At 44.2% G+C, this 27,342-nt stretch overlaps 1 long non-coding RNA gene across 2 annotated transcripts; it reads right to left on the bottom strand.

The window, feature by feature from the left end:
* Positions 1 to 956: 956 nt before the first annotated feature.
* LOC144340366 (uncharacterized) lies at positions 957 to 27,301 on the bottom strand. Of its 2 annotated transcripts, none has more exons than XR_013416429.1 (3): positions 26,896 to 27,301; positions 25,440 to 26,774; positions 957 to 3,875 (listed from the first exon to the last, which is right to left on the bottom strand). It is a non-coding gene; the product is annotated as an uncharacterized LOC144340366 (long non-coding RNA). The 2 variants fall into 2 exon arrangements; XR_013416428.1 differs by having other exon boundaries at positions 958 to 3,875; positions 25,440 to 26,767.
* Between the last annotated feature and the right edge of the window lie 41 nt (positions 27,302 to 27,342).

The raw sequence follows: 27,342 nt of genomic DNA, 5'->3' as shown, positions 1-27,342 counted from the left end.
CGTACACACAGACAGACAAACCTTTATCCTTTCTTTCTGTCCCCATCCCAATTAGGTGTTTTACCACTTTATCTGCAGAATAAATTCACAGCCCACTAAACTATCAGGCTCCAAATAATTTTCATTCATTTTGAAAAATCGAATATACTTTCAGAGGAAAAGATTTGCCACCATGAAGGATATTCAAAGGGATGTGCCCAGACTCTAAAGATATCTATTTACACCATTTATATGTGTGTGTGTGTTTGTGTACGGTTGGTATTTAGTAAAATCCTTAGCCCTTCTGAGTCCCGCAGACAGATCCACAGCTGGTGCCATGATGCTGAGCCAAGATTCAGGATGATGGATGGGGGCAGGGAAAGATTGAGGGCCAGGAGGCACTTTGGAGCCAGCCAGACCTGGCCCCCAGGCTCAGGGAAACCCACTTTGGCTAGGTGACCTCCTTCAGTCACATCATCCTTTGAAGTCTCGGTTTATTCATCAGGAAAATGAGGACAATAACGTAAGTCTCATAAAGTTATGAGGATCGTTAAGTGCTAACTTTATAAACAAGCAAAGAAGAGGCACCAGTGGGTGGGAATGTTAATTCTAATTAAGGCATAAGGCATCAACATACTTGCATGATATCTTATGTAGCATGAAAAGATGGAGTCAGAGGAAAAAGCAAACACGCAGGCTTAACTCTGTCCCAGCACAGCATCTAGAAAGAAAGCAGCTCTCTCCTATAACGTCCAGCTCCCCTGCCCTTCCTAGGTGGAAGGGTGGTGCCTTTGTTCTCTACCAAGAAAACCATTTCTCAGCCTCTTACCTGGTGTAGTCCATTGGGCCCTGAAGCTACCAGGCCAGTTTGAGTCATGTTTATGAAATTCCTTCGCTGGAGGCTACCTGATTGGCTTATCAACCCTGGCCCTGGTAGCATTTCCTTACAGTGAGCAGTGACACTTACAGCTTCAAGAAGTGCAAGAGAAACATTTTTCTTGCAGGCTCCTCTTTCTCTCTCTAATGAAGCGGTCATTATAATCTTTCAAAGGTGGATTCTGGTGCTCAAAAGTGTACCCCAACTTCCCACAGGAGAAACACTGTAAATGTCAGACACCTGATTACACTGTCTGTCTGGAGTGCATAGAACCAGCTGCTTGAACACTGGAAAACAAAAGTCATGTTTCTTCTTGTTCTGCAGCCAAGCCTGGAAAACAAAAGTCATGTTTCTTCTTGTTCTGCAGCCAAGCCTGGCTTCACGCACATGTGACCTGTGCAGTCACACAGAGTCCTTCACTCAGTAGCCTCTGTTCTTGGTTTAATAATCTGCGTCTAAAACTGTCACTGTATAATATAAAAAAAGGAATCATAACCTTTAGGCTAATAATTTAAGCTTCTTGGTTTTTCTTTACATAGTTACTTAATGTGTTAGTCTGTTTTCCCACTGCTGATAAAGACATATCCAAGACTGGGTAGTTTATAAAGAAAAAGAGGATTAACGGACTCCCAGTTCCACGTGGCTAGGGAGGCCTCACAATCATGGCGGAAGGTGAAAGGCACGTCTTACATGGCAGCAGGCAAGAGAGGAGAATGAGAGAGCCAAGTGAAAGGGGAAACCTCTTATAAAACCATCAGATCTAGTGAGACGTCTTCATTACCACCAAAACAGTATAGGGGAACCTCCTCCATGGTTCAGTTACCTCCTGCCCAACCCCCTCCCAACAATATGTGGGAATTATGGGGGCTACAATTCAAGATGAAATTTGGGTGAGGACACAGTCAAACCATATCACTTAGTCTTTACGTAAAATGGGGTCTCACTAAGTTGCTCAGGCTGCTCTTGAATGCCTAGGCTCAAGCAATCCTTCTCCCTCAGCCTCTCGAGTATCTGGGACTACAGGTGTGCATCACCATGCATGACTCCCTCTTTGTACTTTAAATAGCAAATAAAAAGCACCATGACAAGTTGAGAGAGTGCAGAAGAAAGGAGAAGGCTCTCTGTTTTTGTATATGTAACAGCACTTTTATTCTGCTTTTCGAATGAGGAGCTCTGCATTTTCATTTTGCACTGGGCCCCACAAATTATGTAGCCAGCCCTGTCTGAAGCAGTGTAGAAATAACAGCTGTCTCTATCAGAAGGATAGGAAATAAAAATAAACACAAATTATGAGCACTCTGGCATAACTCACTTAATGATAACTGCTCTCGTTGAGACCTCCCTTCTCAGCGTGTGGGCTACTCGCTGTCCATGTTTATTCTTAACTGCACTGAAAAACTACCCACTGCTGGACACACATTTCTCTCCATTTCAGTTGTTTGATATTTTGTCTGAGATTGAATATAGAATACTGTTTTAGGAAATTACAATTTCATAAACACTGTGTGAAAACAAAAGACTCTTCTTTCTCCCTGGACATCTCTCAAAGGCCCTGTCTCTCCATCAGTCTCTCTGCCTCGTGGCTCCTTGTCTTCCACCACTGCCAGTTTTCTCGCCCACTTCACAATTCCTGGAGAGGCTGGACTGGAGTCACTAGTGGCCCAGAATTCGGACAGGCAACCATGCTCTCCTCTACAATGATAGTGCAGGACAGCAGACAGAAGCCAACATATCTCAGCCACACACTCACCCCCACTTAGGTCAAGCCACACTGATGAGCCACAGTTTGGCCTGAGTTCAACTAAGTGGGATTTCCCAAAATGTGCTTTGAGGGATACTAAACCCTGAAGATGCTCTATGAGAAATGTGTTCAGTGCTCAAAGGTATTCAAGAAGAACTGCATAATTGCTCCTCTCTTTGAAGACTCAAAAACACGGTAGCATCGTTAAAGGCTCTGAGAAGTTCTGCAGCAGAAAATAAGCACACAAAACATCCAACCTGTTTCACTTTGATTAACCCAGAATTTCCGAAACTTGTTATTTTCCAAACTGGCTTTTATCTGCTTCTTTGGTGTAACACCTTTGAACATGCCCAGAATCAACAGTGTGTTCCAAGCCAAGCTCTGCACTTGCAGTCTCTAGCTTCACCTCATGGATCCCGGAGGATCCATGCTTCTGCCAGGATCCCAGAGGAAGTCTCTTAGTCTCTCCAAACCTCAGTTTTGTCACTAGTAAGATGGTATTAATAATCCTAGTTGATAGGGTTGTTGTGAGGAGTAATAAGATCACATGTGAAACATCCGCAGCAGGCACTTGATGAAGGTTGTTATTAAAATGCTAAGGATGTGTTTCCCTCCCTGCCTGCAGCAGTCATATCCTGTCTGTCTTCATGTTTCCTGGTCCATCTGTCTCCGTTTTCTTAACCTTCAACTTTGGGCTCAACTTTGGGTTCATTATGAAGTCAGCACCCACCAGCCCAATAACTTTGTGTCTGTGGTTCTCATCTACCAGTGCTACAGGCAGTTTTATAAATCACTTTTTCTTATCCCCATCCTGAAACTGGACTACAGTGGGGAGTGGATCAGAGGTCGAGAAGCTACTTTTTGCTAGCCTCTGATGAAAAGTTTATGGTTTGTGTCCTAATTTGAGAAACGTGGGGGTTTTTTAAATGAGACGTTCCTTTAAATGCACCCAAGTGTTTACAGTTATAAATATTGCAATGCAATAAAATCTGGCTGGGCCCTGTGGCTGCTGAGAGACAGACACCCAGCCCCGAGCTGAACAACATCCAGAGACAGGACATCATGTTCATGGCAGATTCTGGTTAGCGGAACTCTCTGTTCTATGCTGAGATTTTAAATCAATGCACGAGCACCAATGCAGTTAATGCGATGTCCTGTGCTGGACTGGCTGTCGCCGATTCTTTCTCTGCTTCTTAGGTCATCACGACAGCTCTAATCGCAGGGCCTTGTCTCTCTCTGATGGGCCCGATAAGGAGGATCCAGGGAACCTTCCTGAACCTAGTGGGTAAATGCAGAGAGGACAGCATCATGAAGCCACTTTCAGTAAGGTCTTTTGTGGAAGTAGGAGTCAGGGCACAAAGCAGAAACCACTCTGTCAACCCCCAAACAGTCAGACTTAATCCAAGCAATCAGGTGCTTACAGGAGGAAGAGATGTCAGGGCCACCCAGAGGCTATTGGATCAAGATCACATTTCCACAGCTGCAGGCCAGAGGTCAGGAACTGCTGTTGCTGTCCCTGCTGCTGTCACCACGGTTGTTGTGAGCCCATGAAGCTGGTGACCAACAACTGGAACTTGGTGTCTGGCTATTGCAACCACATCTGCCCCTTCTGGTTAACCTCTTCCATCTAAAATTGCGTGAAAGTATCTCAGCCTAAATCTCTCTAGCTCCAAGGGAGTCTAAAAAGGTAATTTTGAAACTTCCAGCCCTTTTAAGACAGACAGGGGATGGGGGTACGTGGAAGGGCATGAGCTGGATTCCAGAAGACTGTCTTAGGCATCTCTTCTAGACAAAACAAGAGTAGCTTGAATTTATTGCCTTCAATTTGCCAGATGCTACGCTAGATGGTTTACATATTTATCCAATTTGATTTTCACAACAACACTCTGAGGAAGGTATAATAATAACCCAATCTTATAGATGAGAAAAATGAGACTCAGTGAGACTGAATAAATGACTCAAAGTCTGTGATGGTGAATTTTGTGTCAACTAGGTGATAGTGGCCAGTCATTTGGTCAGACACCAGTCTAGATGTTGCTATGAAGGTATTTTTTATATATGATTAACATTTAAATCAATAGATTTTGAGTAAAGCTGATTACTCTCCATAGTGTTTGGGCCTCATCCAATCAGATGAAGACCTTTGAAGACGTCCCCTGAGTAAAAAGGAATTCAGTCTCCAGACCGCCTTCGAACTCAAGATTACAATATAAACTACTGGAACCTGTTGGCCTACCCAGCAGATTTTTGTTTTTGTTTTCATTTAGAGATGGGGTCTTGCCACGTTGCCTGGGCTGGTCTCGAACTCTTGGGCACAGGCAATCCTCCTGCCTCAGCCTCCCAAAATGCTGGGATTACAAGTGTGAACCACTGGCCTCACCCAGCAGATTTTGAACTTAACAGCCCCCACAATTATGTGAGCCAATTCCTTAAAAAAGTGCATTCCCTCTCTCTCTCTATCATAAATATATATATGTATATATATGTATGTATATGTGTGTGTGTGTGTGTGTGTGTGTGTGTCTCCTGTTGGTTCTGTTTCTCTGGGGAGTCCTGACTAATATGAAGTCCAACAAGAAGTAGTAAATGTTACAGGTGAATCTCAAATTCATGTTTGTCCAACTCAAAAGCCCATACTCCTAGAAGACAAACTTCAGACAGCCTCATCTTCTTAGACTTTCAACAGCTCTTTCAGTGCTTGGGGGAGCTCCACACTCAAGGCGGCAAAGGTGGACCATGTATTTGGGGCATCTCAGGTGAAGAGAAAGCAGTGGTCCACCTAACTATGTAAACCCAGGTTATGAGGGGATTGCTGAATGTGTTCAATAGCCAGTCTTCAAATATTAATTGAGCACAGTCAGAGACTGTCAGGCTTAATAGAGATGTAAAAAATATATTCAGAGCAACAATAGCAATTGTATGGCCCCTGACTTCCAGTTTGCTGATGATGGCCTCAAGTTGATATTTTCTTGGAAATCACCTAAAAGCAACAAAGAGGTTTCCTGGAAACTCAGGAAACCTGAAAGCAACAAGGAGAACAAGAAACAGAAATTCAAATTCTATCTTTATAAAAATGTAAGAAGGCCGGGCGCGGTGGCTCACGCCTGTAATCCCAGCACTTTGGGAGGCCGAGGCGGGCGGATCACAAGGTCAGGAGGTCGAAACCACGGTGAAACCCCGTCTCTACTAAAAATACAAAAAATGAGCTGGGCGCGGTGGCGGGCGCCTGTAGTCCCAGCTACTCGGGATCGCCAGGATCGCGCCACTGCACTCCAGCTTGGGCGACAGAGCAAGACTCTGTCTCAAAAAAAAAAAAAAAAAAAAAAAAAAAAAAAAAAAATGTAAGAAAGCTGAAGCCCTAAATAGGTGGAAGAATGTCAAAGGATGTAGAAACAGAGGAAGAGCCAGGGAGGGAAGAGAAGAGAGAGTGCAGAGGTTGCAGATCTCAGGCAGCTGGCGAAGCACACCTATCCCAGGTGTTAGGGCACACCTGAAGTTCTTTTGTTGCTGTTTGTTTATTTGTTTTTTGAGATGGAGTCTCACTCTGGCGTGATCTCGGCTCACTGCAATCTCCGCCTCCCGGGTTCCAGCGACTCTCCTGCTTCAGCGTCTGACCAGCTGGGGTCACAGGCATGCACCATCACTCCTGGCTAATTTTTGTATTTTTAGTAGAGACAGGGTTTTGCCACGTTGGCCAAGCTGATCTCAAACTCCTGACCTCAGATGATCTGCCTGCCTCAGCCTCCCAAAGTGCTGGGATTACAGGTGTGAGCCACCATGCCTGGCAACACCTGAAGTTTTAAAACACAGATCTTTTGCTTATAAGAGTGAGAATTGGGTGCTCAGACCAGGAATTGGAGGTTCCCTGCATCCGGTTTGGTCCTGAGGAAGAAAGAAGGGGTCGCATGAGGAATGACACAGGCAAGCCAGGTCTGCAGGAAACAATCAGTGTGGGAGGGGGAGCAAAGAAGCTTTCTGTGGTACCAGACCATTTCTTTGGTACCAGTCTGTATGAATGATGTGAAGAGAAGTAAAGACTCCAACTCACATCCCTGGGTTATAAGGAAAGTTCCTGCTGGCTTGGAACCTGATTTCCTGCATGAACGCCTGCAAGTATCTAATCAAGGAAAAGCACTCTTCATTTAAAGTTTATTCATCAAAAGTCTATATGAAGTTGATTTCTGCTTCTAAACAAGATGGACTAACAGGAACTGGGTTTACCCTCTGCCTGAAAAAAACAAAATTAACTAAAAAAGCAGATGAAATAATGAGAAGCAATGATGTTTAAGATATTGGATATCATACAGTGACATTCAGTGATCTCCGAGAAATGGGAAATAAACAACATGAGCCCCACACTTGCTCCAGGTTACTGCTCAGAGAGAGTTTTGAAGTCATGGCCCAGAGAGGGGAAAACCTGGTTACAGCATGGTGGTCTCTCAGTTCAGCTGAGGGTTAGAGTTTTCAGAAAATAATTACAGAGAGAAGACAGCTTCTGTCTCTGTCTCTCTCTCTCTCTCTCTGTCTCTCTTTGTCTCTGTCTCTCTGTTTCTCTCTCTCTCACACACACATACACAGAGAGAGAGAGAGAGAGACCGAGAGAGAAACAGAGAGACAGAGAGAGAGAGAGAGCGCACACTCCCTCCAGAGATCTATAGAGGGCTGACTTGAGTCTTCTGCTGTGTACTGATCAGTGCATGCACATGAGGAAATTACCTGAGGCCAGGGGGGAGCAAGAACTATCTGAAGGATTAGAGGAAAAGTTCTCACCTAAGATCAGGTACCAGGCAAGGAGGTCTGCTCTCACCACTTCTACTGATACATGCAACAACATGGATAAATCTCATAAAAAAATTATACTGGGTAAAAAAGCCAGACCAGAGAGTGTATATTGTATGGTACCAGTTGCAGAAAATTTTGGAAAAATGCCAACTAAAGTGAAAGAAAACAAACCAAACCAGTGGTGTATGGAAATGGAAAAAAGGGTAGGAAGGGATATAGGGAGAGATTATAAAGGGTACGTGGAAACTTTTTGGGGTGATGAATATGCTCGCAGTTTGACCGGGGCAATGGTTTCGTAGGTGCATGCATATGTTGAAACTGATCTATCAAACTGTACACATAAATATGTGCAGTTTTTGTATGTCATTACACCTCATTGAAAAATACACAAGAAACAATGAAGAGCAGGACAAGAAAAGCCAATGAAACACAATAAACCAGTAAGTGATGGCTCTGAAGAAAAAAACAGAAATCATGTAACAGAACAAATATTTAAAGATGCAATTTATGAAAATGTTTCAGAAATCAAGGAGAACATGAATCTAGCTATTGAAAAGGAACAACAGATTCCAGAAGAAATGTACAAAAGTCCTCATCACTGAGACATGTCCTAGCAAAACTGCCGTACTTCAGAGATAGTCTTTGGGACAGCCAGGCAAAAAGGCTAAGAGAAATGACTTATTAACTTTAGACTTCTCCAAATTAGCATGCAACCCCAGAAGACAGTGTAACTAATCCTAAAATCTCAAAGAAAGAAAGTGTGATCTAAAATTTTTATACCTGGCTTTTTATTTTTAAAATCAAGCATTTTTGTGTATGCAAGAAATTAGGAAAGATTGTTCTTATAAACCCTTCCTGGAGAAACTATTGGAGGACAAACTTCAACCCTAATGATGCTCAAAACAGAAGATAATAATGAATTACACAAGGAACATTGCCCAGTAGAGAAATTGACTGTCCATTGTCAGAATGGAAATGCCTGAAGAGGATTTAAATGTTTTGAAAGAGTATGGTAACTTAATGGTACAGGAGCTTGAAAACACCAGTGTTTCACAATACGGCCAAGAAATAAATGCAGAAAAGCAACCACGTCTGACAGCAGTGGAGATTAAGTATTTGTAAATTGATATACCATGATGCTACTATCCAGTCTGCCTGAGAAAGCAAGGTCGGGCTGCATTTTTATAAGACGCCCTGGGAATATGGAATGTTTACCCTTCTTGGGAGTGGGATACTTGCCATTTTCTTCAGGGGAACACTATTTCTATAATGAGTGGAAATATCAAGTGATTGAACAATGGATCGCACGGAAATTTAAAATGATCTTGGCAGAATTAAAAGAAACCACTTAAAAGTTATTGGATTCATTTTGGGGACAAATAAGAACATTTTAATAGGGTTTGTATTTTAGATTTTGGAATTATTGTTAATTTTCTGAGGTGTGAGCATGGTATTATGGTTGTATAGGAAAACATCCTTATATTTATAGATGATTTACATTGAAATATATAGGAGTGGAGTGCCACAAAATCTAGGAATTACTTCCAAATTTCAAGGCAAAAAAAGGATATGTCATACCTAAGGAAAAAGAAAATATAGCGAAATGAAAATAATGAGTGAATACTGGTGAGGAGTATATGGGGTATTCATTATACTAATCTTTCAACTTTTTCTGTAGGTGTGTGTTTCCAAAATAAAAAGTTATCCCATTCAGAACAGAACATCAAAGCAGCAAAGATATCTTTTAGAGAAATCAAGATCTAAAATAAACATCTTCCTGAGGAAGTATCTGGGCTTAAAGATACAATCAGGTGACTTGAAGAAACAATTCAAATGCACAGAAAGATGTGCTTATAGTTTGGGGAACAGAATGTCAAGAAGACTGGAAAGCTGAAACTTTATGGAAAGGTTACACATCATTTTTTTTTTTTCTTTTGAGATGGAGTCTTGTTGCGGGAAGTCAGGACCCCAAACGGAGGGACTGGTTGAAGCCGCGGCAGAAGAACATAAATTGTGAAGATTTCATGTACATTTATTAGTTCCCCAAATTAATACTTTCATAATTTCTTACGCCTGTATTTACTGCAATCTCTGAACATAAATTGTGAAGATTTCATGGACACTTATCACTTCCCCAATCAATACCCTTGTGATTTCCTATGCCTGTCTTTACTTTAATCTCTTAATCCCATCATCTTCTTCATAAACTGAGGACTCTGTGATGATTGCATCAACTGCACAAATTGTTTGTAGAGCATGTGTGTTTGAACAATATGAAATCTGGGCATCCTGAAAAAAGAACAGGATAACAGCAATGTTCAGGGAACACCAGAGATAAGACTTCTGGCCGCCAGTGAGCCGGATGGAACAGAGCCATATTTCTCCTCTTTCAAAAGCAAATAGGAGAAATATCGCCGAAATCTTTTTGTCTGCAAGGAACATCCCTGAGAAAGAGAATGCACCCTGATGGTAGGTTTATAGATGGCCCCCTCAAGGCGTGCAGTCTTTTATGGTCGAAGTCGAAGGGATGAAATAAGCCCCAGTCTCCTGTAGCGCTCCCAGGCTTATTAGGACGAGGAAATTCCCGCCTAATAAATTTTGGTCAGACAGGTTGTCTGCTCTCAAACCCTGTCTCCTGATAAGATGTCATCAATGACAATGCGTGACTGAAACTTCATTAGCAATTTTAATTTCGCTCCATCCTGTGGTCCTGTGATCTCCCCCTGCCTCCACTTGCTTTGTGATATTTTATTACCTTGTGAAGTATGTGATCTCTGTGACTCACACCTTATTCGTGCACTCCCTCCCCTTTTGAAAATTGGTAATAAAAACTTGCTGGTTTTACGGCTCCGGGAACATCACGGATCCTGCCGACATGTGATGTCTCCCCCGGACACCCAGCTTTAAATTTCTCTCTCATACTCTTTCCCTTTATTTCTCAAACCAGCTGAGATATCTAGGAAATAGAAAAGAACCCACATAACCATTGGGAGTGGGTTCCCCTGATAGAGTCTCGCTCTGTCACCCAGGCTGGAGTGCAATGGCATGATCTGGGCTCACTGCAACCTCTGTGTCCCAGGTTGAAGCAATTCTCCTGCCTCAACCTCCTGAGTAGCCGGGATTACAGGCACCTGCCACCACGCCTGGCTAATTTTTGTATTTTTAGTAGAGACAGGGTTTCACCATGTTGGTCAGGCTGGTCTCGAACTCCTGACCTTGTGATCCACCCTCCTTGGACTCCCAAAGTGCTGAGATTACAGGCATGAGCCACCATGCCCCACCAGGTTACACATTTTTACAGGTAATTTTATTTTAAAACTTCCAGACAGGGGAGCTCCCTAACGAAGATTATCTAAGCAAAGTGAAGAGACAATGTCTTGACATTACTAAGATCAAGAAGAAAAAATTCCAGACTTAAGTTGGCATGGAACAACTATTATTCGGGAAGGAAAAGGTTGGAATGAATGAAATACTGAGCTCAGGAAATGAATTACATTGTATTTGAAATCTTGGAAAGCCCTAGAAGAAGCTCTATTGCACAAAAAGGATGAAACTCTCATTTTGAATAATTACTCTGAGCTGCTGAAACACCTGATGATCAGGGTGAGAAGATAAAAAGTCAGAAAACACAGACAGTAGCTACTGCTTTGACAAAATTAAGAACGGTTGGAAACAGTGGAGTCCATTTCCAATTCCCACTGAGTGATGACGTGTCAGGCATAAGCTGGAAGCACAGAGAAGCTGGACATGGACCTTGGACACAGCATTTCATCAAAGCTCACCTGGAAAATGGATGCACAGCCTTGTAGCTGAAGCACAAGTTCTGAATGCCCTGGACAGGCAGAGAGGCATGGCTCTACAGGAGAATGAATAGGAAGAGGGAGAGCAAGAGCTCTCAGCAGCAGAGGAAGTGAAAGCTCATCAGCAAGTAATTTAAGAACTGGAGGATGAATTACAGGGTGGGTGGGGGATGAGATCTAATAAGATCTAGATTGCTCTTAATGGTCGGAGAGTCCGTGACAGCAGGCATACCGCTGGTGCTGCAGAAAGAGCTTTAGTTGGAAAGAAGAGGCAAACTGTCAGACCTGGACAGAAATTAATACAAGGAAAACCAAGACACCAAAGCTTCCAACACCAATGACTATAACTCCAGGAAGACACAATCACCAAATCCTATTACAGAGAGCTCTCCTGTGCCAAAGCTTATCTTTTGGCCCACATGCTAGAACTGGAGGTGTCCTCTCCCCAGGGCCTGCTACATGAGTTGCTGGGACCAGTACAAAATAAAAATGTGTGTCTCTTGATTAAAAAGCAAAGCCTGAGCAACATGGCAAAACCCAGCCTCTACCAAAAATAGAAAAAAAGAAAAAAAAAAAAAAAAAGAGCAGGGCATGGTGGCACACACTTGTAGTCCCAGCTACTTGAGGCAGGAGGATCACTTGAACCTGGGAGGTCAAGGCTGCAGTAAGCCAAGATTGTTCCACTGCACTCCAGCCTGGGGGACAAAGTGAGACCCTGTCTCAAAAAAAAAAAAAAAAAAAAAGATAAAGAAAAAAAAAGAGCCAGAAAAAATGCCCCTGAAGGTACTAAAATATATAGTATAGCTCTTTCCTTTCTTCTGAGGTTTGGTGCTCTCTGTCAACTTGGCATGGTATTTTTTACTTGCCACTTAAGGTAAATCTCAGTAAAGAAAAATTAAAAATTGTAATTATATCATTCATCTTTACATTATCTAATGGCAGTTTTATGTATGCATTTAGAGACAGGATCTTGCTGTCCCCCAGACTGGAGTGCAGAGGTGCAATCATGGCTCACTGCAGCCTCAAACTCCTGGGCTCAAGCAATCCTCCTCCTTTAGTCCCCTGGGTAGCTGAGACTATAGGTGCACACCACCATGCCTGACTTTTTTTTTTTTTTTTTTTGTAGAGACGTGGTTTTGCTATGTTTCCCAGGCTGAACTCCTGGCCTCGAGTGATCATCCTGCCTTGGACTCCCAAGGGGATTACAGACCTGAACCACCATACCCAGCCCACCAATGACAATTTTAAATGCAAATATAAGAGCATTTATCTCATATGCAGAATCACTGAAACGACACAATTCTCATGTTTTTAGCTCATATATGTATATATTATTTAGTTCGTATCAGAAAAAATGGAAATACTGTGCAAAACTAAACAGTTTTTTATTTCACTTCCGATATACAAACATTCCACCAGCATGCTCTCTCTTCAGGTGACTGAGGAGTGAGGAAGGACTGAAGGTAAAAGGAACCATGTGCTGTCCTGTCTTTCCCTCTCCTTCTGTGTCATAATTGTCAGTGTCCGTGGCTGGCAAATACAGGGAGGTGGCATGAGTGAACAGGATGTGAATGAGGACGGGACAGAGTTCCTTGGTCCTTTCTGTTTCTTAGAACACCATTGCCTTCTTTCTGCATTTAAGGCAAGTTGTGATTCAAAGGGAAAGTGTGGTCTCAGCTTACCCATTCATAGACAGAGCACGCTTACCTTGCTCTTGCTGTCTTGTCTCCCTTAACTCCTATGCATAGAAGGCCCACCAGAATTCTGTGCTCAGAAAACCAAAACACGAGTTCAAAGAGAAAAGTAGGAAGAGTTTCAAGAAGACAACAGCAGAGCATTAGAGCAAGCATGAGGCCTATCTGAGCACAGGGCCATGTGCCACTGCACACACCGCATACCCAGAAGGCCAGCCCTGGCTCCATCCCACAAGTCATCATGGGCTATCTGGGCGAATCCTTTTGTCTCTAAGAGTGGGATCTAGAAGGGAATTTGCAACTGTCAGTCAACCTCTACCTAGCTCTGGAAGCCTCTCACATTCCACCGTGATGGATGACATAGTTGATGCTGTCCCAGGAATACCAGCATGATCTCACCAAAGAGAGGATGCCATTGTCCTGGGTGAATGTACCACCTCCTAACCTAACCTTAGGCACCTCCATGTTTTTTCCTCCCAGACTCCTCCTGGGCCTGCTCTTCCTGACCAAGAGAAGATTCCCTGGACTTTCATCGGGAATGAGGATCCTTCAAGTATTTCATGGACACCTACTTTCTAGATTCATCGTTTCTTGGCCTAAAATGATGCATTCCTTCTGGTTCCCATTGACTCCTCCCAACCCCATGGCCATCCAAGGAGTTGCCTTCACATTTCAGTGTCTGCACTGCCTCCTACATGCATTTGTTCTCAATGTTGTATACAGGACATTTCAGGGGATTCTCTCGGACTTTTAGCCTGAGTCCCTGAATAGAATTTTTAAAACTTTTCATATGCTTCAAAATGAAATATGCCTTTACCTTGAATATTAGACTTGGGCTTACTATTTTAAATGTTCTTTTTTTTTTTTTTTCTTTTTTGCTGACCAAGCAAGTCGACTCTGAATTTTGTAGAAGGGAAAACAATTGTATTTATTAACATGAAGATCACCTCTAAAGCTTTATCCTGCTACATACTTGTTCTAGTTTTAGTTCTTGTAGTTTGGGTCATTGATACATCTTTATTTTTCATTTATTTTCATTTATTTTTATTTTTTGAGACAGGGTCTCATTTCTTGCCCAGACTGGAGTGAAGTGGTGCAAACGTGGCTCACTGTGATCCACGTGATCACTGTGATTGTGCCTCTGCACTCCAGCCTGGGGGACAGCAAGACCCTGTCTCTAAATACATACATAAAACTGCCATTAGATAATGTAAAGATGAATGGTATAATTACAATTTTTAATTTTTCTTTACTGAGATTTACCTTAAGTGGCAAGTAAAAAATACCATGCCAAGTTGACAGAAAGCACCAAACCTCAGAAGAAAGGAAAGAGCTATATATTTTAGTACCTTCAGGGGCATTTTTTCTGGCTTTTTTTTTTTTTTTTTTTTTTGAGACAGGGTCTCACTTTGTCCCCCAGGCTGGAGTGCAGTGGAACAATCTTGGCTTACTGCAGCCTTGACCTCCCAGGTTCAAGTGATCCTCCTGCCTCAGCACCCCCCAAGTAGCTGGGACTACAGGTGGATGCCACCAAACCTGGCTAATTTTTGTATTTTTTGTAGAGACAGGTTTTACCACTTTGACCAGGCTGGTCTCAAACTCCTGACCTCAAGTGATCCGCCCACCTTGGCCTCCCAAAGTGTTGGGATTACGGGGGTGAGCCACCATTCCCGGCCTTGATACATGTTTTTACGTGTTAGGAAAAATATAATATGTTTGAATAACTTTTCTTTCCTAAATTCAAACACACACACACACACAAATTGTTCCCATTCTAACAGTAGAAAATGACTTCATTGATGAATACAAGTAGCAATCCCAAAACGTTGGTCAACAGCTCCTGTGTACTTACTCCCAGAGTGGTACCGACAGCTAGAAAGCACAGCTGTCCTCCTGAGAGAATTGAAGAAAGCCAAACCACAGCAACAACCAAGCCGTGTACATCTTGCAAGGGGTAGCTGGGGTCTCAGCTCCTCTAAGGAGCCCCAGATCCTGGCCCAGCCCACACACTGAAACCATCCTTCTCTGTCCTCCCTTGACCCTTTCATTTTCCCATTCTGTTACCCTCTGCCTACCATAAACTGTTGCATTTTTGCCCAGAGAATAACCTTTATTTAGAGTATTTGGCCCCTGAATTTTTCAAAGTATGTCCAGAGACTCTGGCATCAGAACCCCACCAGGGTTGGGGTGGGGAGAGTTTTAAAGTGCAGATGCCAGCCTCCTCTACAGACATTTTAAAGCAGACTCTCTGGGAGTCCCAGCCATCCGCAGCTTTAACAAGTTCCCTAGAGAACTCTAATGCCCACTGAAGATTAATAACCACTGACCTGGTCCCACTACCCATTTTACCCTGGAGGAAATTGAGGCCCTGAGGTCACACAAGTCAGAAGCAGTGCAGTAGGGACTAAAGTCTGGGTCTTTTCACTCTTAGCCCATCCTGAATCCCTAAACCAGGATCTCTAGTTTCTCTGCAGTTTCTTAATATACACCTTTATCCTTGGTCACTTTGTAAACTCCTAAACAACAAGGACCATATGAATTAAACTGAGTACCAAGCACAGCATTGGGTGTGAAGTCACAAATTGTTATTTCAGCAAGTAGATTAATGAATGGAAAAAAAAAAAATGAATGATGATGCCTACAATGAGGCTTTACAACTTTCCAGTTCATTATTTTTTTGTTGTTGTGTTTTTTTTTTTTTTTTTGACACAGGGTCTCACTTTGTTGCTCAAGCTGGAGTGCAGTGGTGAGATCATGGCTCACTGCAGCCTCAACCTTCCAGGTTCAAGCAATCCTCCTGCCTCAACCTCCTGAGTAGCTGGGACTACAGGCATGTGCCACCATGCCTGGCTAATTTTTTATTTTTATTTTTGTAGAGATGGGGTCTCGCTATATTGCCCAGGCTGTCTTAAACTTCTGGGCTCAAATGATCTTCCCCCCTTGGCCTCCCAAAGTGCTAGGATTACAGGTATGAGCCACTGTGCTCAGCCTCTGGTTCATTTTAAGTTTACTTTGACATGTCTTAATTGCTAGCCATTGTAAGTCCTCTTTGGTAGAGGGCTGGGTTTAAAAGATAAAATAAATGAAGCTGAAAAAAGCAAGGTGTTCCCATGGAGCTAAAAACCCCTGGCCTAACTATTCAAGCACCCAGCACAGGGTACCCAGAAGAATGATTCCCCAGCAGAGCTATCACCCTCTTCCAGCGTCAGCACTTCACCCACACTGTACTGTTTTAATACCTTGACTGTGGCTCTATTCCCTCTCCATGTGGCCAAGGTCAATATTTATAATTGTCTGTTGCCTCCCATTTGAGCTGCTGATGCTTTGATTACATAAACATCCACCACCCCTCACTGGGTCAGGGACTGGGAGGGAGAAGTTCATTAGTCTTTATGGCCATAATAATATTTCATGTCAAGGCAGTGGGGGGATCTGCCCACGCCTCCCTGAGACGTATGGCTGGCTGCAGGCGCTGACTATTGATTGCATCTATAATAATATGATGGCTGCTCTCTGAAGTGGGACATGTAAATACCTTGACTCTCAGGTGGGAGGGAAAAGGTCTTTGTTGAAGGCAGAAGTGTGTCATGAAAGTAGTTTTGCTGGAAATGGTCTCACCAGGTGGCATCTCTTTCCCACAATACCTTCACCCTGCCACTCACCCTAGATGCCTCATCTTCTCGAAACAGAGAGATGGATGGAGAGATGAGTGGAATCGTGTCAGTTAACTTTGATGAGTAATAGTGTTTGAGCATCTGAAGTGAATGTGTCCCTACAGATCTTTGAGTCCAACACCCTCATTACACAGATGAGGAAACTGAGGTTCAGAGAAGCTCCTGCAAATTCAGGACAACACTTAAAAATGCTAGACTCCTAATTGGATATCTAGGATATTAATATTCCTTCATTCTAGTAGATAACGACTATATACTAGGGGTAGAACTGCTTCTAGCCCATAAGGTGCCTTTTTGCAAGTAGGAAAAGGCACCACTTCCTCCCCATGGATATGGGCCTGCATCAGGGTGTATGAGTGGCAAGCAGAGTGGCAGCTGGATCTCAGCCCCCTGCTGTCCCTTGTACAGTAACAACCTGCACAGTTGTCACTGGAGGCTCTGGCTAGGGAAGGACAAAGTTTGTCCCTGAAGACAGGGCCTGAGCCTTATTTACCTCTGTAAATCCCATCTCATGTAGAGCTATGCCTGGCCCACTGCAAGTGGAAGATAAATGTTTACATAAGGAAAGAAAAGAGAGGGGAGAAAGAACAATATCCAATTTCCTTGGGAACTTCATCAGTGAAACTTTGTGAAGGAAGAAAACAAGCAAAACCCAAACAGCCGATTGCTAGGTCTGGTGCAGGAAAATAAAGCAAAATGAAATAGAGTCCAATTAGTTTGCTTAAACAATATTAAACTCCAGAGGAAAACGGAAAGATAGCCCTGCTGACATTACTGAGAGCTGCAGAGAGGGGCCAGGCAATTATATTAGGGAAAACAGATAAGTTTGTGGGTTGCCAAATAAAGAAGCAATCACAGAGATAAAAGCAGGCACTTTCCCCAAACGGAAAGCATAACTAAATCATTCATCAGCTTCCCATGCAGAGCTCAGGCACTTGATCTGGAGACAAATAAGGAGGGTATTTTTTTTTTTTAATGGTGTTATCTTGAATAGGCTGATTCCTTTGCCTCGAGCTAATTTGGATTAATCTGTCTTCCCAGGAGGCTATAAAATTCTTCCTTTTCTCCATAAACCTTTGGAAGGACAGATGGTCACTTATCTGCAAATAAGGTTTGAATTCCCTCCCTCATGACAGGGGTGGGGAGGAGTCTTGGGGAGATGAGGGTGTCAAGAGCAGGGAAGTAGAGGAAAGGAAGAGAGATAAAATCTCGTATCATGTGCCAGGCATGGTAGCTCACGCCTGTAATCCCAGCACTTTGGGAGGCCGAGGCAGGCAGATCATGAGGTCAGGAGATCGAGACCATCCTGGCTAACACGGTGAAACCCTGTCTCTACTAAAAATACAAAAATTAACCGGGCGTGGTGGCAGGTGGCTGTAGTCTCAGCTACTTGGGAGGCTGAGGCAGGAGAATGGCGTGAACCCGGGAGGCGGAGCTTGCAGTGAGCTGAGATCATGCCACTGCACTCCAGCTTGGGCGACAGTGTGAGACTCTGTCAAAAAAAAAAAAAAAAAAATCTCGTATCATGTTTAGAAGTTCAAAAATACCTTTAACATTTTTCTGTCTTGTTTATTTAAACAACAAGTCCCTGTCCTTTTAGAGTCAGCTTTGGCCCGTGTCATCCTGGAACAGGGATTTTGTCATCTTTTTGTAGTCACAGACCCCTTCGAGAATCTGAGCAAATGATGTAGATATCTCCTCAAATAAAAGAAAGACATATGCGTATGTTTATACACTTTCACAATTTCAAAGGGTTCATGCGCCCCCTGAAGCCCATCCTTGGATCCCAAGTTAAAAACACCTGTTCTAGATCCCGGAATGAAACCTATTTTGGAGAGGGTCCTAGAGGCTTCAGTGGTAACACCAAATGATCATTTTGCATTTTAAATGGGTTTGAAGACCTCAGTGCATTAAGAAGAGATGCTTGAAAATGACATAACTTAGAAGCATTAGTGGGAGCCCCGCTGGCTGAGATCTTGGAGAGAAGGAGGAGGAACTGGCAGGGAAGTGCTAGCAAAATCTTTGTAAGGGACAGATACTTTAATACTCAAGAAGTTAGGTCTTAGGCTGGACGCGGTGGCTCATGCCTGTAATCCCAGCACTTTGGGAAGCCAAGGCGGGTGGATCACCTGAGGTCGGGAGTTCGAGACCAGCCTGACCAACGTGGAGAAACCCCATCTCTACTAAAAATACAAAATTAGCCGGGCGTTGTGGCACATGCCTGTAATCCTAGCTACTCAAGAGGCTGAGGCAGGAGAATCGCTTGAACCCGGGAGGAGGAAGTTGTGGTGAGCCGAGATCATGTCATTGCATTCCAGCCTGGGCAACAAGAGCAAAACGCCATCAAAAAAAAAAAAAGAAGAAGAAGAAGAAGTTAGGTTTTCATGAAAGTTCAGCCTTTCATGAAGTTTAGTAATTCATGAATACTACCACAAGGTGAGAGTGCTGCAGTCATACGGCTCTCCTAAGCAAGCTTCTGTTCTGTGTGCATACTTCTGGGTTGCAAAACTAAACCAATAATTTTCCACTTGACTTTTTTTGATAATTCAAGAACAAATACAGAGAGCCAAGTACTCGCCTATCAAGTGCACATTGCTGATGTGGGCAGTGGGGATAGAAAGATAAAGAAGACACATCAGTGTCTTCACATTCCATTCTTTTTTCTTCCTCAAGCAATAATTTGCCATCATGAGACTCGATTTTCATTCCTCAAACTCTTTCAACCATTTTCTCTTTCAGAGTCAGGTAATGAGTACCTATATACCTTTCCTTTTAGTTCTGTAAAATTTGTGTGAGATATACCTGGTATTTCCTCAGATCTCTTGAACTCTGAGATGATATAGACTCTTTTCTCTGATTAATCAAAACAAACAATTGTTTATTAAGCTAGCTCACTATGATACAGATGAAGAAATATTACTAGTCACCAAAGAGTTCACTAAGCTCTCTTCATAAGCTAATGGTAGAGTTCCTAGACGTGCCATCTGTCAGTCATCGCACCCCCACACACATACACACAGCCACTCTTTAGGCTATTGAGAGGTAGGTCTGCTTCCACGAGGCAATTTGGCTGAGGCCTTGAAGGGAATTTCTCTGATTCTCTCTCAAAGCACTCGCCTTCCCTTCTCTGTATTGCCAAGCCCTTATGGTCAGGCATTTAGCATACATTACCTAGTACTTCAGCTACTTGTGTCCACATTCAGTCCCCAGGACAGGGGTGTTTCCATCTGTTGGGGCATCTTTAGTAAAATGCTCAATAAGCCGGTGGTCAACTGCACCAATCAGCAGGATGTGAGCAGTCAGAGAAGAGTGGGGGGTGGGCACACTGGGCAGAAGGAATCACAAGTACAAAAACAACTAGGCAGAAAACTCCAGGCCCTCACAGGAGAGGATGGGTCCTCCCATTGTGACCGGGGAGGTGTCATGAAGATGGAGGAAAACAGAAGGCTGGAAGGGTGGGGAGAAGACAGACTGAAGGGACCTTGAGTGCCAACTTGAAGCATCTGGATTTGGCTCAGCAGGCAAAGGGGAGCCAGCGAAGATTCCTGGTAGAGAAGATCTCAGCAAGATGCAGAAAAGGCAGTGTGAGTAAGCAAGGAGCAGTGGGAACTCACTACACCGATTCAGGGGTGAGATCTTAGGGGCTGCAACTGTGCAGTGCCCTTGACAATGACAAGAAGCGGACTCAAATGAGACAGCTAACGGAAGAACGAATTAACAAGATCTGGTAACTGCATAGGGGGTGGCCAAAGAGAGTGACCTGGGTCCTCTATGGAATGAGATGAAAAGGCTTTGTGGCCAAGACTCACATTCAAAAGAGTATCACATGCAAACTTTTGGGTTGTCTCCAATTTGAACATGCAATTACAAAGACACACGCAAACAAGATTTTCTGTAAATATAGACAAGTTGATTCCAAAAGTTATATGAAAAGAACACCAAAAAAACCTAACTTGAATAGCCAACATTTTTTTTTAAAAAGGAAATTAAAATGGCAAGACTTACATGACCTGATTTTAAGACATGCTATAAACTATGGTAATCAAAACAATGTGGTATTGGGGAAGGGTAGACGTATAGCTCAGTGGAGCAGAGTCCAGAAACAGACTCACATAAATATGATCGATTTTTTCCAAAAGTGCAAAGACAATTCAGTAGTATGTTTTCAACAAATGGTAGGCTGGGCATGGTGACTTATGCCCGTAATCCTAGTACTTTGGGAGGTCAAGGTGGGAGGATCGATTAAGCCCAGGAGCTTGAAACAGCCTGAGCAACATAGCAAGACCCTGTCTTAAAAAACAAACAAGCAAACAACAAACAAACAAACAAACAAAGGTGCGGGACAAGTAGATAGACATATACTTTTAAAATGAACCTATAACTCTCCTCTTATATAAAAATTAACCAGGCCGGGCGCGGTGGCTCACGCCTGTAATCCCAGCACTTTGGGAGGCCGAGGCGGGCGGATCACGAGATCAGGAGATCGAGACCATCCTGGCTAACACGGTGAAACCCCATCTCTACTAAAAATGCAAAAAATTAGCCAGGCGAGGCGGCGGGCACCTGTAGTCCCAGCTACTCGGGAGGCTGAGGCAGGAGAATGGCGTGAACCCGGGAGGCGGAGCTTGCAGTGAGCTGAGATCATGCCATTGCACTCCAGCCTGGGCGACTAAGCGAGACTCTGTCTCAAAAAAATAAATAAATAAAATAAAATAAAAATAAAAAAATAAAAAAAATAAAAATTAACCGAAGATGGATCATAGTCCTAAATATAAAATGTAAAATCATAAAACTGTCATAAGAAAACATCAGGAAAAAATCTCTGTGACCTTGAGTTTGCCAAAGAGTTCTCAGGTATAACACCAATATGATCCACAAAAGAAAACAAGATAAAGTTAACTTCATCAAAATTAACAACTTTACTCCACTAAGGACAGTATTAAGACAGTGAAAATTCAAGCCACAGAATGGGAGAGAAAATACTTGCCAATCATTTGTCTGACAAAGAACTCGTATCCAGAATATACAAAGAACTGTCAAAACTCAATAAGAAACATACAACCTGATTTTTAAAAACAGACAAAAAGGGCTGGGTGCGGTGGCTCATGCCTGTAATCCCAACACTTTGGGAGCCCGAGGCGGGAGGATCATGAGGTCAGGAGATTGAGACCATCTTGGCTAACATGATGAAACTCTGTCTCTACTAAAAATACAAAAAATTAGCCGGGCGAGGTGGTGGGCGCCTGTAGTCCCAGCTACTCAGGAGGCTGAGGCAGGAGAATGGCGTGAACCCGGGAGGCGGAGCTTGCAGTAAGCTGAGATTGCTCCACTGTACTCCAGTGTGGGTGACACAGGGAGACTCCATCTCAAAAAAAAAAAAAAAAATACAAAAAGTTTGAATCAACATTTCACCAAAGAAGATATTCAGATGACAACATACACATGAAAACATGCACATCATTTAGTCATTAGGGAAATACAAAATTAAAATCACCATGATGTATCCTTATAGACCTAGTAGAATGGCTAAACATTTTTTGAATACCTGACAATACCAAGTGCTGTCAAGGATGTAGGAGCAACTTTCCTATGTTGCTGGTGGGAATAATAAATAGTACAGCAATTCTGGAAATGGTTTGTCAGTTTCTTATAGTTATGTATACACTTACCACACAACCTTACATTCCCACTCCTGGGTATTTGTTCTAGAGCAATGAAATTTGTTCATACAAAAATTCATCCACAAGTGTTTATAGCAGCACAGTTCAAAATAACCCAAATTGGGAATAACACAAATATTCTTCAATTGATGAACAAATAAACTGTGATACATCTATACAATAAATAAACAAATCGTACAATAAAAAAAATAAATAAAATTGGCCAGGCACGGTGGCTCATGCCTGTAATCCCAGCACTTTGGGAGGCTGAGGCAGGCAGATCATTTGAGGCCAGGAGTTCGAGACCAACCTGGCCAACATGGTGAAAACCCATCTCTACTAAAAACCCAAAAATTAGCCAGGTGAGGTGGCATGCGCCTTTAGCCCCAGCTATTCGAGAGGCCGAGGCAGGAGAATTGCTTGAACCCAGGAGGCTGAGGTTGCAGTGAGCTGAGATCATGCCACTGCACTGCAGCTTGGGTAATAGAGCAAGATTCTGTCTCAAAAAATATATAAAAATAAAATAAAAAATAATAAAAGTAGCAATAAAAAAGGACAAACTACAGATGCATGTAACAACTTGGATGGATCTCAAAGGCATTATGCTGAGTTTCAAAAGATTACATACTGTATGATTCCACTCATATGGCCTGCTGAAAAAGGTGATAGGGACATGCACTAAGCTAAGTAATGCCCCAAAAGGTATTACTGGAGTCTGTGAATGTTAATGCATCTGGCAAAAAAGAATTTTTCAGGTGTGATTAAATTAAGGATCTTGAGACGAGGCTATAATTCTGGATTATCCAAGTGGGCCTCTAATGCAATCACAAGTGTCCTTATAAGACCGAGGCAGAAGGAGATTTGACACAGAGGAATTGGTCATAGGAAGAGGGAACTGAGAGAGAGACTCGGAGATGCTAGCCATGAAGATTAAGCTAATGTGCCCACAAGTCAAGGAATGCTGGCAGCCACTGGAAGCTGGAAGGGGCAAGGAATGGATTCTCCCCTAGAAATGTTGGTGTTGGAAATGTGGCCCTACAGACACCTTGACTGTGGCCCCATGATGTTGAAGTTGTACTTTGGGACTCCAGAACTCTGAGAGAATAAATATCAGTTTTCGAAGTCACTAAGTTTGTGGTAATTTGTTACCATAGCCACAGGAAATGAATACAGGACAGAAAACAGGTCAGCGGTTTCCAGGGCTTGGCACTCCCCAGGGTGCTGCCATGGTTCTGTAGCATATTTGTAGTGATGGTTACCAGAATCTAGGCCTATGTCAAAATTCATAAAAACTAAACACCAAAAAACTGAATACTACTGTATTTAAAATTTTTAAAAATCAATCAATCAATCAGGCCAGGTGCGGTGGCTCATGCCTGTAATCCGGGCACTTTGGGAGGCCGAGGTGGGCAGATCACTTGTGGTGAGAAGTTCGAGACCAGCGTGACCAACATAGTGAAACCCGTTTTTACTAAAAATACGAAAATTATCTGGGTGTGGTGGCCCGCGCCTGTAGTTCTAGCTACTCGAGAGGCTGAGGCAGGAGAATCGCTTGAACCCAGGAGGCAGAGGTTGCCGTGAGCCAAGATCATACCACCGCACTCCAGCCTTAGCGATACAGCGTGACTCCGTCTCAAGAAAAAAATCAATCAATAAAAACTTAAAAATAAAAAATATATATACTAGGGCCTCAAAAGAAGAAGCGGTCCCAGCCTCTCCCAAGCTCTGAGATGCCCTGGAAGAATGCTGAAGGGAAACCAGGTCTCCAGCCTGTGTGACTCCAGGGCCATTACAGGAAGTGGAGAAAGGGACTGGTGTGTGGTGTGTGTGTGTGGAGGGGAGGAATCATCAAGCTAGGAATCATCAACTTCCTAGACACAGTGAACTTGAGGAGACCTAAGGCTTTCCAGGTGGTGATGAGGAAGGCGGTTGGAAACCATGTCTCTGAGGGAGGCAGAACAGTATGTAGGAGACATGAGAGTGCACTGATTATGAGCACAGATTTCCATACAACGCAACGTATATGAGCTATGTGACTTTGGCAAGTTACTTAGCCTCTCTGAACCTCAGTTTCATCTTCTTTAAAATGGGACAGTCCTCACACTTACCTCAAGTGAGGGTTCCACGAGGGAACGGCAGTAAACACGTAATCTTGTGCCTGCCACGTGATAGAGCAGGAAATGTGAGCTGGGACAATTATTGTCAGGACAGTGATCGACCTCGAAGTGACTTAGAATCGGATTTGGGATCATTGCAGAGACTCAAGATGGATGCCACAGAAGTGGTGAGGGCCTGCAGAAGAGACCGAAGAATAGAGGGCGGAGGCAGAGCTGGAGACGAGGGGCTGTTCTGGAGGCAGGAACAGAGCCAAGTAGCTGAAAGAGGATGCAATGGTGTGTATTCGTTTGCTAGGGCAAACTAACGTGCTTGGTGCCATAACACAGTACCACAAATTGGGTAGCTGAAAACAGCAGAAATCTATCTCACAGTTCTGGAGGTCAGAAATCTGAGATCAAGGTCAGTGGAGTTGGTTCCTTCTGAGGGCTCTGAGGGAGAAATCTGTCCTGTGCCTCCCAGTAGCTTCTAGGTGGTTCTGGGGTGCTGCTATAACAAATACTTAAAAATGCGGAGGTGGATTTGGAATTGGATAATGGGTGGAGGCTAAAAGCATTGGAAGGTGCATGACAGAAAAAGCCTAGATTACCCTCAAAGAGACTGTTGCTAGAAACATGAATCTCTCTCTCTCTCTTTTTTTTTTTAACCTTTGTGGAGACAGTTTCATTCTTGCCCAGGCTGGAGTGCAGTAGTGCAATCTCGGCTCACTGCCACCTCCATTTCCTGGGTTCAAGTGATTCTGGTGCCCCACCCTCCCAAGTAGCTAGATTACAGGCGCCCACCACCATGCCTGGCTAATCTCTCTTCCTTCCTTCCTTCCTTCTTTCCTTCCTTCCTTCCTTCCTTCCTTCCTTCCTTCCTTCCTTCCTTCCTTCCTTCCTTCCTTCCTTCTTTCTTTCTTTTACTAGACATGAACTTTTGCCATGTTGGCCAGACTGCTCTTGAACTCCTAGTCTCAAGTGATCGGCCCATCTCGGCCTCCCAAAGTGCTGAGATTACAGACGTGAGCCATGGTGCCTGGGAGCAACATGAATGTTAAAGGTGCTTCCAGTGAGGTCTCAGACAGAAATGAGGAGCAAGTTGGAAACTGGAGGAAAGGCGATCCTTGATATATTACCTCAGGGCTGGCGGAGAATAAACGCGATGGTCTCTGTGCATCAGTTGTCCAGCAGACCTGAGGGCTCTACTGTCTGGCTATAGTGTCTCACCATGGGGCCAGCATGAGGTTCAATAGAGGAGGGCAGGTGGGACATAGTCCCAGCTCCGGGTAGGGAATTGCTGGGGTCTGGGGAGATTTGCAGACGAGTTTCTTAAAGGCAAGGGGTGATGAATGCTGAGGGCCTGTCTGTGGGGTCCCTCAACTGCAAATTCCTCCTTCCCACTCTCCTCTTCACCTTTGTCTCCCACAAACTCCCCAGCGCTGTTTTCTCCGGGCAGAAGCCTTCCAGCCTCACCCCTCTCTGCCCAGGGCTTTTTGCAAAAGGTGTTTCAGAAGCCCTGGCAACAGCTCCTGAGGCCTGTGGGATGGGAACTGTGAGTCTCATTTTATCAACAAGAACATGGAGGCTCAGAGAGGCTATCAGAGTTATCCAAGTCACACAGCGTGTTGAGGACAGCAGTATTCACGCCCTGGTCTCTACACTCCCAGGCCGGGGCTGGACACACTGCACCACGTGGCTTTGGTTTCTGATGGTTCTTGCTTTGGGAGCCTTTGCCTGAAGGAAAAAGGGAAGCCAGAGGCAGATTCCCTGAGTTATCTGGTTCTGATCCCAGCCAGAGAGCATCTGGCTTTGGGGAGGTCTTGGTCTTCCAGGCACTTAGAGCATCCTCACAGCAGGGACAGGACGCTTCGGCTTTGCTGGCGGCGTGACCACAAGGGGGCAGTGGCGCTGCATGTGACGATCTACGGGCGGGCGGGAGGGAGCTCGAGGTCTCCAGAGACGGGCAGGTGGCTCCGCTTACCCGCGACACCCTCAGAGCTCCCAGCTGCCGGGATCCTGCCCAGACACCTCCCCTCCAATGAGCGCTCATCAGCCTTCAGAGTACATAACTTTGATTCTCAGTGGTCTCTTCCGGGTTTCCCCGAGCTGGGGCGGGGCTTGCTGCTGGAGGAGCCTCCACCTCCCACCACAAACCCCCACATTCAGCCCCAGCTCGAAATTACCGGAGTCCCCTTCACTTCACGCTTCCTCCTCCTTCTCTCTCCTTCCTCGGGAGCTTAGAATTTGAAGAGGGCAGCTCCTCCAGGCGTTCTCAAAGTGGGTTCCACAGAGCCTGTGAGATCCCTAAGGGAAACCCCCCAGGAACGTGCGGGGAGCAAGGTGGGCTGGAGAAGGACTTGGAACTGTTGGAAGAAGAGTCCAAAAGTCCATGCCAACATAACCGGCTGAGACTCTGTCACTTGTCCCGCCATCATTAACCAAGCACCTGCTATGCGCTGGGCGTCTAGACACTCGGGAGACAAGAGAGAGCAAAACAAAGATGCCAGCCTTAGAGAGACATAAATGCCATGGGGAGTTCTATTTGTTCTGCATCAAAGCAAAAGTGACAAGAGAGATAATTTACAAACTCACCACACATCACCTAATTGTATGACTGCTGGATCCAGGCAGCACCCTTCTTGTGATCTTTCTTTTCTTCTTATTCCTGGTCCTTCTCTTCCATCTTTCATGGCTCCTGGACACCTCCTTCAAGGCGAGAGCTCATGACAGGCAAGAAAGGAGCCACACAGGGCAAGGGTTGAGTGGGGAGACAGCTTGTCACACAGGGCAGGGCACGAAGACAGGATGCCGGAGGCCCCGCGGTGAAGCCCTTTGGTCCCTCACTCAGCCCGTGAATCTGGTGTGCTGGAGCCTGAGGAGTCAAGAAGAAGGACTGCTTGGCAGGGATGACTTTAGTCCACAGACCTCACGCTCCAACCCTCTCTGCCCCACAGCAGCGGGAGGGGAAGAGTGAGGGAATGGAATGGAGGGGCAGGACTCAGCGGGCAGAGTCTGGGCAGCCCTCGGGGAATCCCAGAG

Source organism: Macaca mulatta, chromosome 4, assembly GCF_049350105.2.
Source record: "Macaca mulatta isolate MMU2019108-1 chromosome 4, T2T-MMU8v2.0, whole genome shotgun sequence".
In the NCBI taxonomy this organism is placed as follows: domain Eukaryota; kingdom Metazoa; phylum Chordata; class Mammalia; order Primates; family Cercopithecidae; genus Macaca; species Macaca mulatta.
This window is presented reverse-complemented; position numbering and strand designations above follow the sequence as displayed.